Genomic DNA, 12,584 nt, shown 5'->3' with positions numbered 1-12,584 from the left:
AGGTTGCACAGAGTCGGACATGACTGAAGCGACTTAGCAGCAGCAGCAGCAGCAGCAGCAGCAGCAGCAGCAGCTGAGATCTTCTACCAGCAGGGGGCCCATAACTCCAGGTTAAGAACACCCCAGGAGAAAAATTTTGCAAAGTGCAGGAAATAAAACCAAACCGCTTTTTCCCAGGTCCACTACCATAAACAGTCTGCTTTTCCTTCAGTTTCCTCTAGCGTTTGTGCTGTCAAAGCCCTTCCCCAGCGTTTGTGCTGTCAAAGCCCTTCCCCATCGATTTGCACTGTCAAAACCCTGCTTCTTCATTACAACTGCTTTTAACAGCTGTGTAATACTCTACTGCTGAGGCATAGTTTGAAGTGAAAGCCGCTCAGTCATGTCCGACTCTTCGCTACCCCATAGACTACACAGTCCATGGAATTCTCCAGGCTAGAATACTGTAGTGGGTAGCCTTTCCCGTCTCCAGGGGATCTTCCCAACCCAGGGATCGAACCCAGGTCCCCAGAATTGCAGGCAGATTCTTTACCAGCTGAGCCACAAGGGAAGCCAGAGACAGTTTGCTGCTGGATGTTTAGACTGTTCCCGCTTCTTGATCATTAGAAATAACACTATTGTAACATCTGTAGACATACAGTTTTGTCTCTTTTTCACTTAATTTCCTTTGAGTATATTCCTAGAGTTGGGATGATTAGGTCAGAAGATTAAAAGAATTTTTCATGCCCTTGGTGTGCGTGTTGTGTGTTCAGCTGCTAAGTTGTGTCCAACTCTTTGCAACTCCAAGGACTGCAGCTCGCCAGGCTTCCCTGTCCTTCACTGTCTCTCGGAGTTTGCTCGAACTCATGTCCATTGAGTCAGTGATGCCATCTAACCATCTTATCCTCTGCTGCTCCCATCTCCTTTGGCCTTCAGTCTTTTCTAGCATCTGGGTCTTTTCCAATGAGTTGGCTCTTCAAATCAGGTGGCCAAAGTATTGGAGCTTCAGCTTCAGTATCACTCCTTCTAATGAATATTCAGGGTTGATTTCCTTTAGGGTTGACTGGTTTGATCTTGCAGTCCTAGTGACTCTCAAGGGTCTTCTCCAGTACCACCTTGATACACCTTGTTAAATTCTGATGCTCAGACATGTTGTTTTATTTTATTTATTTTTAAATTTAGATGTTTTCGTCATTTATTTTATTTCGGCTGTGCTGGGTCTTGGTTGCTGCTAGGACTTTCTCTAGTTGCAGTGAGCGGGAGCTACTCTCTAGTTGTGATGCACAGGCTACTCTTTGTGATGACTTCCCTCGTTGTGGAGCACAGCTCCAGGCACTTGAGCTCAGTAGCTGTGGCACGCAAGCTTCAGTTGGCAACAGCTTTAGTTGCCCATGACATGTGGAATCTTCAAAGATCAGGGATGAAACCATAGTCCCCTGCATTGGCAGGTGGATTTGAAACAACTGCACCACTGGGAAAGTCCCTAAACATGTTTTAATTACAGTTTAATCATCAACAGAGCAAGGAGGTAGGCTCAGATAGCCTGTAGGAAGGCAAGGTGCTTGTGGGGCTGGGGGGTTCCGCCTTTAGCTGCTAAGAGTGACTGCTGGGAGGTGCAGAGCTGTGTCCTGTGCTCATGCGCCTGGTGGGAACTGGAAACTGTCCCTCCTTGCCCTGCTGCTCCTTGAGGAGGCTAACAGTTGCTCAGTAATAGCTCAGCTGGTAGAAAATCTCCCTGAAATGCAGGAGGCCCCAGTTCCATTCCTGGGTTGGGAAGATCCCCTGGAGAAGGGATAGGCTACTCAGTCCAGTATTCTTGGGCTTCCTTGGTGGCTCAGATAGTAAAGAATGAGATGCAGGAGACCCAGGTTCGATCCCTGGGTCAGGAAGATCCCCTGGAGAAGGGCATGGCAACCCACTCCAGTATTCTTGCCTGGAGAATCCTGTGGACAGAGGAGCCTGGTGGGCTACAGTCCATGGGGTCGCTCAGACAACACACACACACACACACACACACACACACACACGCAAAACCTGTGTATGCTCTGGCTGACCTCCATCTGACTGGGCTTACTTTTAAGATTTGAATAGAATGGAAAGTTAATGCAGAATCCAGTCTTTGTGTTCTGACTTCCCAGGCAAACTCCAGAGCTTCGAAGAGTCAGACAAATTGAATAATGAGTTTGTTTTGCTTTGACTGTACGGCTTGAATTTCTTGAATCTACAACCTGGAAAACTTCTGTTTAAACTTCTGAAGATACATCAGAATGTCCTATGTTTTATATGAAGAAATGTAGTGTAGTAAAATGTCAGTCAATTTATTATTGTTTGTGGTTTCTTTTAATAGTGGACTAGTTTCCTGTTTTTTGCTTTTCTTTCTTTAGGGATTTGGGGAACAGAAGTCCTATAAATCTTCTTTACTGGATCCACAATCTACCGCCCCTTGGCAACTATAAAAATGGCCTGATGCCTTTCAGTCCATAATGATGACCTTTTGAAAGGCCTTGGAAAATCTGTTTGTGAATTTCCACCAGGCTGTACAATCATTCCTCTCTCAAATTCCTGCATCCCAGACGGTGCTCTAGAAAACTCATTTTATATTTATGTCTATGAGCCATTGAGTTAATTTTTGTATATGGTATGGAGTATGGATGAAAGTTTAAATTTTTTTACATAAGATGTCTAATTATTTCAGCACTTTTTTTGAAAAAAGCCATTATTTCCCACCGAATTGCATTTACATCTTTGCAAACAAGTCAGTTGTCCATAAATGTGTGGGTCTGTTTTGGGGTTCTTTACTCTGTTCATTGGTCTATTTTTCTATCTTGATATCAGTTCCATACAGTCTTGATTACTACAGCATAATAAAAAAGAAACCTTGAGATCAGATAGTGTTGGACCTCCAGCTTTTGTCCTTTTTTCATAGTTTATTTTGACCATTCCAGGTACTTTGCATTTCCATATAAATTTTAGAATTAGTCTGTCAATTTCTCCCCAACCAAAGCTGTTGGGAATTTTGTTGGGATTTCCGACATCTTAGTAATATTGAGCCTTCTGATCCATGAATAAGGTATATGTCTCAACTTATTTAGGTATTCTTTAATTTCTTTAATCAGTATATCATAGTGGTAAGTGTGAGTTAAGTTTCATAGCTGTAAGTTGTAAGTCTTACACATTTTTGTCAAATTTATCCCTAAGTATTTTATATTTTTTGATGCTGTTATAAATGGTATTATCTTAATGGGCTTCCCAGGTGGTATCGTAGTAAAGAATCCACCTGCCAATGCAGGAGTTGAAAGAGACTTAGGTTAGATCCCTGGGTCAGGAAGACTTCCTGGAGTGGGGAATGGCAACCTGCTCCAGTGTTCTTGCCTGGAAAATTCCATGGATAGGATCCAGCTTGGCCATAGTCATGGGGTCACAGAAAGTCGGACATGTCTGAATGACAGAGCGTGTGCACACCCACACACATTGTAAGGTATAGTTCAGGCCGAGGCAGAAAAAGGAAAGACGACCTCAACAGAAGTAGGTTACCTTCATCCAGGCAAGGAGGGGCGACAGTCGGCCTACCCACCAGGCTGAGCGCGGACAGGGATCAGGGAGGCTCCATATTTATAGGGAGGTTTGTGTAAGCGATAAGGGAAACGTTAATCAGGTGGGATGTTTTGGGTATACTTTAGTTGAGATGGCATTTGTAGTTGGGCAGAGGGTGATAAGTCTTCTGGGCAGGTGTAGGGGGTGGAAGGTTTCAGGGCAGGGGATGATAAGTCCCAGATAGATGCAACTGGCCTGGAGCATCAGGGAGGGACCTAAAGTTCTGTTTTGTTTTCTCTGAAGTTAGATGATTCAGCAAGGGCCTTTGAAACTGTTATTTTCTTTTCTAGGCCCAAAAGACTCCTTCACATATTATCTTAATAATTCCAACTTCTTATTGTTCATTGCTAGTATATTGGAATAGAATTAACAGCTGTACGTTGACTTAAATCCTGAAGCTTACTAAACTCACTTATTAGTTCTAGCAATTAAAAAAAATAGATTCTATCAAGATTTTTTATTCATTAATTTATCTTAATTGGAGGATAATTAACTCACAATACTGTGAATTTTTTTTGCCATATATCGACATGAATCAGCCACAGGTATACATGTATCCTCCCATCTGGAACCTATCCCTCTGGGTTGTCCAGAGCACCAGCTTTGGGTGCCTGCTTCATGCATCTATATTATGGCAATGTACATGTTTCAGTGCCAAATCATCCCACCCTTGCTTTCTCCCACTGAGTCCAAAAGTCTGTTATTTACATCTGTGTCTCCTACGCTGTCCTGCAAGTAGAATCGTTGGCACCATCTTTCTAAATTCCATATATATGTGTTAATATATAGTATTTGTCTTTCTCTTTCTGACTTACTTCACTCTGTATAATATACAGGGATGATCATAAATCAATAAAGCAATTTTATTTCTTCCTTTTCAATCTAAATGTCTTTTATCTCTTTTGCTTGCCTGCTTACACTGCCAGAACCTCCAGTATGGTGCTGACTAGACATCATGAGAGCAGACATCCTTGTCTTGTTCTTGAATCATAGGGGAAAGGCATTCAGTCATTACCACCAAGTATTACATTAGCTATAGGTTTTCTGTAGGTGTTCTTTATCAGATTGAATAAGTACTTTTATGGCTGTAATTTTCTGACTATTTTTAATTAGAAATAGAGGTGAGCTTAAAAAATAGTGAGAAGTGTTTCATCTTATTCCATTCTGGCTGTCACCTTGCTTGCTCAATAGAAATTGAATTATACCATAAATAAATAAGGCAAATACATCTGAGATGCATAGAGTCATATGCAACATTCATCTGTAGCTAGCCATGTCTGTTGATCCAATTAATCATTTGAGTTGCATATTCTAAAATTAGCCATTAAAAATCATATCATGTTGTGCATATTATTTAAAACCAAGAAGAAAAAAATGAGAAGAATTTAGCTTCTGAAAACTATGGCTGAATTGTCTTTTGGTCTAATTATCCATAAGTCATGTAATATTTGGCATTCCAGGACCCTGTGAATATAAAATGTGATCATCTTATGACAAAAAGTGATAAGTCATTGAGTCAAAAATAAAATTACTTTAATAAGGGCAGGTACTCTTAATGGACAAGTAAATGTCAAACTGATTATAGAGAATTTTAGTGGAAAACGGTGGCATAAATAAAAACGAGAGGAAGCCTTTTGGTGGACCAACACCTGATGAAGCGGATATATAAAGAGCCCCAGAGTGAGAGGAGACATTTCATCCTAGATAGTTCGTCTTTCACTCCAAGATAGCAAAAGGAACCAGGTTCCCGGTGCCATGGCTTGCTGAGCTCCCCTCTGCTGCAGTGTTCCCACCAGCCCCGCCACTACTATCTGCTCCTCTGACAAATTCTGGGCATGAGTCTGCCTGCCCAGCCCCTGCTCACATATGGTTTTATTACTGGAGACAACCTGCTGTGACAGCTGCCCAAAGCCTGCACATTCCTCAGCCCTATGTGCCCACCTGCTTCCTGCTCAACTCTACCCAGCCCACCCCGGACCTAGAAACCATCAACCTCACAGCCTTCACTCAGCCCACCTGCGAGCCCTGTATACCAAGCTGCTGCTAACTGATGTTTGACTCACTAGTGCCTGGCAATAACACAGAAGCTATCTGTTTGGCATTCACTTGCTCAGTATTTTATCACATATTGAGGTAGACCCGATGGCATAGATATGGAAGGCCTACTTTTTATCTTAATGGAAAGAAAATAAATAAACTTTTATGGTTATTTGGCTAACAATTTGGTTCATTTGGGCAGGTGAATGTCATCTATTGTCAAAATAGTATTAAAGTCTATAAGACTTCAGACCCTATTTTATTGGTCATATTGCTTCCTGGACCCCATTTATTGTATTTGGCATTTTCATAGAGGATAAATAATTTCTTGATGGATTTTCCTAATAAGCTATTTCTGTGGCAAAAAAAGAGAAATAGATGTGAAATTTTGTTGAGTGCTTTTTCTGTATCTATGGAAGTAATTATTTAGTTTTTTATATTTTACATTTTAAATCTTTTATGTTTTAAAGTTTATAACTATGTTCATTTGCATTGATTTTTAAAATGTTAAACCAACCTTGCATTCCTTGCAAACCCAGACTGATATAATGTATTTTCCCTTTCATACATGATTGACTTTGATTTGTTACATTAAAAAATTTATTTATTTGGCTACACTGGATCTTAGTTGCAGCACATGAGATCTTTGTTTTATCATGCGGGATCTTTTGTTGAGACACATGGGTTCTCCAGTTGTGGTGCACAAGTTCTGGAGCATCCTGGACTCAGTAGTTGCAGTTCATGAGCTTAGTTGCTCTGTGACATGTGGTCTCATAGTTTGTCAACCAGGAATCAGATCCTCATCCCCTGCTTTGCAAGGCAGATTCTTAGCCATTGGACCACCAGGGAAGTCCCTGATTTGCTAAAATTTTATTTAGAATTTTTGCATTTATATTAATGCAGAATATTGTTTTTTAGTTTTATTTTCTTGTAATATTCTTATCTGGTTTTGGAATTAGGGTAGGCCTGATAAAATAGGTTAGGATATACTCCTCTGTGTTTAATTTTCTGGAGTTTCCTTTGTGGGAATGGTTTTAACCACCAATTGAATTTCTTCGCGTGGGAGTGCCTTGACCAACTTTCATGATAGTGGGATTGCGTTCAAGATTTAAATTAAACAGTAAGCTAATGCAGAAGCCAGTCATCACATTGTGTAATTCTGAGCAAACTTCAGAGAATCTAAGTCTCTGAAACTACTCAGAATGCTGAGTTTTATACTGACTACATTGCTTTTATTTATTTTATTTCTATCAGGTTATCTCTTTCTTTTTAAATGAACTTTGGCAGCTTGTGAATTTTAAGGAATTTATCCATTTCAGTTATCAAATTTACTAATGGAAAGTTGTTCACAGTTTTCCCTTATCATTCTTTTTAATATATGTGGGATCTGTGATGATGTCACTTCTCTTATCTTTGAATACTGGCAATGTATGTCTTTTCTTTTAGTTGAATAATTGAAGAAAATGCCGTGTTTTGTTATTTTAGTGGTTACTGTGGGTTTCTGGTATACTTGTCACGGTCTCCTTTCAAGTGATGATAGGCCACTGCATACTTAATGTAAGAAGGCCACAGGAGTTTGCTATTACTCCTCCCCTCCTGTGCTTTATCAATGTGTTACCATACGATTTCTAATGCTTACTAAAAATCTCAAAATCTATAGTTTGTATTTTTATAGAAGCAACTATCTTTTAAAAGGCTTTAAACAATAAGAAGAAACCATATATTTTCATTCATGTAGACACAATTTCTCGTTTATCCCTTTATCCTATTTTCATCTGATTTAATCACCTACCTGCTTGCAGAGACACCCCGTAACATTTCCAATGTATGAGTCTACTTGTGAGCTTCCCTGGTGGCTCATATGGTAAAGAATCCACCTGCAATGTGGGAGATCTGGGTTCAAGGTCTACTTATAAGAAATTCTTTGAGCCTTTGTAAGTTTGAAATACACTGGATTCTGCTTTTCAAAATTAAAAAAAATTAAAGGTCCCCCCCCAAACTGATGCAAACTATTTATTTCAAGTTAGTTATTTTATGCAGTAGTTTTCCCCCCAACAGACCTGTGATGACCACATCTTTTAAATCTGTAAATAATGTTATCAAAGTAATCTTAATCTTTGAAATCGCACAAAAATTTATGTTTTACAATCCACCCTGAATATCAAGGCTGCAAGAATAGCACAACACTTCCTATATCCAAATATTTTGCAGCTGTACCCAGAATAAAAAAGGGGGGGGAACCACATATGCTTTGTTAAGGGCTAACCTTACCTGAGCAGCCAGAAATAAAATAAAATATCCAAATTATTAGCATTAATTTCATGCAATTATAACTTCAATAGTCACTTTGTCATTGACAGTGATGGCCTGAGCACAGGGGTGAGTGCCCCAAGGGCTGGTAGTAGAAGCTGTTGCTGCAGACCAGTGTCTCCTCCTCTGTGCACTGCCAGCTCCCACCTGAGCTTTGCCCCGTATATACTGCGTGTATGTGCGTGTGTTTTAAAAATCTTTCTCACCACACAAAGTTCTTTCTATTAAGCAGATAACAGGGAAGAACAACAACAAAAGCTAAACAAGCCAATTGCTCGCTCTCTCTTTGGGATATGATCATTTCTCGGGTGCATAAAGTATTCAACAATAACATAAGAAAAGGAAAAGAATGATTTCTTCTGTATAATCCCTAAACACACAAGCTGAGTTTACTGGGTCAGATTTCACTGTGGGCATTTATATGCCTACTTGCAGGCATTGTCATCAGATGTCTCACTGCTACTTGTCTCCGTGTCTGAGTCCTCAAACTCTGCTCTGCAAGCGCTCTTCCAAGGGGAGAATAGGCTGGAACTTCGACTCTGCAAGAAGCCATTCTTCCCAAAGCCGTTTCTTATCAGTTGCTCTGTCTTCATGTGGAACTCTCTGAGCTCATCCTTTGTGAGGGGCAGGAAATTCTCATCATTTTCAGGACGCTCCTGCCATCTCATTGCTTTCAGTAACCTGTGCTCTGCTTCCAAAGAGTGAGAGAGGACCTCCCCTTCCTCTTCTACAGGGAGAGCGAGACCATTCTGATGACAGCCTTCCTCTGGTTTTCCTTTGATTCAGGTGTGCTGTTGTCCTCCAAATCTTTCAGCTTCTCACACTCTCTGCTCTCTGAGAAGTCCCCTTTCCGGTCATCCTTCAGAGTCTTCAGGAGCTTGCCCTTCCTGTCAATAGTTCCGCGGGTCAACTTGGTCAGATGAGAGGAGCTGATCACAATTGGAGGAGTGGTGCTGGTGGGGCTCTCTTTGAGAGAGCTTAAAACTACACCACCAGCCAGTACTACTGGTTTGATAACAGATTGGTCTGTAAAAGTAGACTCTTGGCTAAAGGAAAGTCTTTGACTGTGTGGATCACAATAAACTGTGGAAAATTCTGAAAGGCATGGGAATACCAGACCACCTGACCTGCCTCTTGAGAAACCTGTATGCAGGTCAGAAAGCAACAGTTAGAACTGGACATGAAACAACAGACTGGTTCCAAATAGAAAAGGAGTGCGTCAAGGCTATATATTGTCACCCTGCTTATTTAACTTTTATGCAGAGTACATCATGAGAAACACTGGGCTGGAAGAAGCGCAAGCTAGAATCAAGATATCCCGGAGAAATATCAATAACCTCAGATATGCAGATGACACCACCCTTATGGCAGAAAGCGAAGAAGAACTAAAGAGCTTCTTGATGAAAGTGAAAGAGGAGAGTGAAAAAGTTGGCTTAAAGCTCAACATTCAGAAAACTAAGATAATGCATCTGGTCCCATTGCTTCATGGGAAATAGATGGGGAAACAGTGGAAACAGTGTCATGCTTTATTTTTTGGGCTCCAAAATCACTGCAGATGGTGATTGCAGCCATGAAATTAAAAGATGCATACTCCTTGGAAGGAAAGTTATGACCAAACTATACACATATTAAAAAGCAGAGACATTACTTTGCCAACAAGAGTCCCTCTAGCCAAAGCCATAGGTTTTCCAATAGTCATATATAGATGTGAGACTTGGACTATAAAGAAAGCTGAGTGCCAAAGAATTGATGCTTTTGAACTGTGGTGTTGGAGAAGACTCTTAAGAGTCCCTTGGACTGCAAGGAGATCCAACCAGTCCATTCTAAAGGAGATCAGTCCTGGGTGTTCATTGGAAGGACTGATGTTGAAGCTGAAACTCCAATACTTTGGCCACCTGATGCAAAGAGCTGACTTATTTGAAAAGAAGCTGATGCTGGGAAAGATTGAGGGCAGAAGGAGAAGGGGACAACAGCGGATGAGATGGTTGGATGGCATCACCGACTCAATGGGCATGAGTTTGAGTGAACTCCAGGAGTTGGTGATGGACAGAGAGGCCTGGTGTGCTGTGGTTCCTGGGGTCTCAAAGAGTCGGACACGACTGAGCGACTGAACTTAACTGAACTGGCTAGAGGAAAGGGCTCCTGATTTGTGTTCCATTCTGTTAGCTTTCCATGCACTGGCCTTGGATAGAGGTGGTACAGGCTTAGGAACCAGGTTCTTATAGACACTTGGAACCATGGTTAACAATTTGTTTCCATTTGCATGATGAGATCCTGGTGAATGCAGCAGAGAAGGCAGCAGCAGGATCTTTGAAAACTTTTTTGATGACTAGCATTTTGGAGGGCTGCTTGGCACTAGGTGGGTTTTCCCACACTTTAGAAGGGGTCCCAGTAGGTCTGCATGGCTGATTCTGTTTGCCAGTTTCTGGATTCAAAGAAGGAAAGTCTTCCTCTTCAAATAGCAGCTCTTCCACCTTATCTTCTTTCTTCTCTCCCCTAATATCTGTAGGTGGCTTTTCCTAAAAGGCACATTCTTTCTTGAAGTGGAAGCTGCCATTCCAGGGGCGATGGTTTCCAGTGCCAACCCCACTATGCTGGCTTATACAATCATGACCTAGTGCAGAGCCATGCCAACTAGATAGGTCCCCTGTGATTCTAGCATACGCTCCCTTAGAGACACCAGAGTCCACAGAATCATGGCGGAACAGGGAGGGCTGGTGCCAAGAATCTCCTATTATCTGAAGAGGTCCATTGTTGAAAAAGCCATCAGAGGAATTACGTCTACAACAGCTTACTCCAAATCTACCATCTCCTTGGGATAGGTGCCCTCCATGTTTTTTGAAAGTTCCTGTAGGTGACTTAGCTGACTGTGATGTTGAGAAATTTAGCCAAGCAGGAACAAAGTTATGCGGCACCGTTTAAATCCAGTGTCTCTTTTCAACAAGGTGAGGCCTCCAACCTCATGGCCAGGATCCCAGAGTATAATCCCTGTGGTCCTGCTTCCTGAACTTCTTTGAGTTGCCAGCTGGATTTCCACGAGGTTCTCTTGTTAAGAGGGTACTTAATTAGGCTGGCCAGCAGAACGCCTTACGATGAAGCACAAAGAAGCCAGGCTCTGTGTGGATCAATCTCTCAGTCCACTCAACTGCTCATCTTAAACTATCTAGTTCCTGACATGTTTCCCAAAGGGGAAGGAAAAAGGGGAGAGAGAGGGGAACATAAAACGTATTTGTTCCATTTAAAAAATGGGAAAGGGGAAAGAGCTATATTAATGTTCAGCTCATTCAGCTTCCTTGAGTGATGGCACTATGATGTTGCTTAAATAGATAATACATGGACATGTGCACAGTGAATGCAAATACTGTTCATAACAAGGTCATAGCTTAGAAAGACAGAATGACTCTGTTTGGTCAAATAATGTCATTGAAGTGATAGATCAAAAATAAAACATTGAAGAGCTATAAAAGGTATTCTGACTAGTCAACTCTAGTAGCAAAACATCCGTCCAACATTACAAAGCCCTTAATTTACAAATCTCATTATTCTTACATGGCTGCTAAAAATAGTCTGCAGGTATGAGTTTATATTTGTCTTATCCTTCAAAATCAAAGGACATAAGAAATCTTGTTGTTTTTTTTTTAAAAAAACAGACAGGAACTTGATATGATTTCCCTCTAAGAATAGCAGCTTTCAAGGCAAATTTCTTGGTATAAAGCTCCCAAATGTTTCTTCTATTTCTTTGATCTTCACTATTTATAAATTCAAAGCAAAATTAAAACAAGTAGAAAGGCAGGGCTTAAGAACAGTCCTGGATAAAGTCCAAAGTGAGATTTTCTTCTTCTCAGTTTTCTGGGTTTCACTCATTCCGCCTGTTCTGAAGACTGAATTGAGTTAATGGAGGGTAATAAGAATCTTCTGCTTCAGTACAAAATTTGCTTTGGATCCATTTTCATCATTGTTCAATCATTTAAAAAGCCACAGGAATCTCTCACGGGCAGTGGAGGGGCTATGGTTAGGTACCAGTCGCGGCGCTTGAGGGCGTGTCCCCAGCTTCCTGATCCAGCAGAGGTGGAAAGCCCATAACCATAACAAAGGTCTTCCCCCAAATCAAATTAAAGACATTTTTGATGGATGTTGAGTTCTAGATTAACAGATATTTTCCCCTTTCAATACCTTCATGATATTATTTTACTGGGTTGCTATCTGCATAGCAGATAAATCTTAGGGTGATAAATTTGCTTTTATACTTACCTTTTCCCTCTGTACATATTGTTTTCAAGGTTTTATTCTTGTCACTAGTTTCAAGTACTTTAATTTTGATGTATCTTGGTTTGATTTTGTTCATGTTTCTTGTGCTTGGATTTCATTGCATCTCTAAATATCTGTGGATTTTCATCGTTTGAAAAAAAAAAATGTCCACCATTTCTTCAAACATTTTTTTCTGTTCCCCCAGTCATGTTTTTTGTCAGGGCCTCCAATAAAAAAAATAAAAAAGCCTTAAAAAAATAAAATAAATGTATGTTGGGTCTTTGGAAGTTGTCCCACAACTTACTGATACTTTCTGATTTCATTTTTTCACAGTTTGAGTTTGGATAGTTTCTATTGCTGTGTCTTTAAAATCACTAATCTTTTCCTCTGCAATGTCTAATCTTTTGTTAATTTCATCT

General features: G+C 40.6%; 1 pseudogene; it reads right to left on the bottom strand.

The window, feature by feature from the left end:
• Positions 8,343-12,262, bottom strand: LOC102189955 (annotated as a pseudogene).

Source organism: Capra hircus, chromosome 8 (assembly GCF_001704415.2).
Source record: "Capra hircus breed San Clemente chromosome 8, ASM170441v1, whole genome shotgun sequence".
Taxonomy (NCBI): Eukaryota; Metazoa; Chordata; class Mammalia; order Artiodactyla; family Bovidae; genus Capra; species Capra hircus.
Note: the sequence above shows the minus strand (reverse complement) of the source record. Positions and strands in the feature narration are given on the sequence as shown.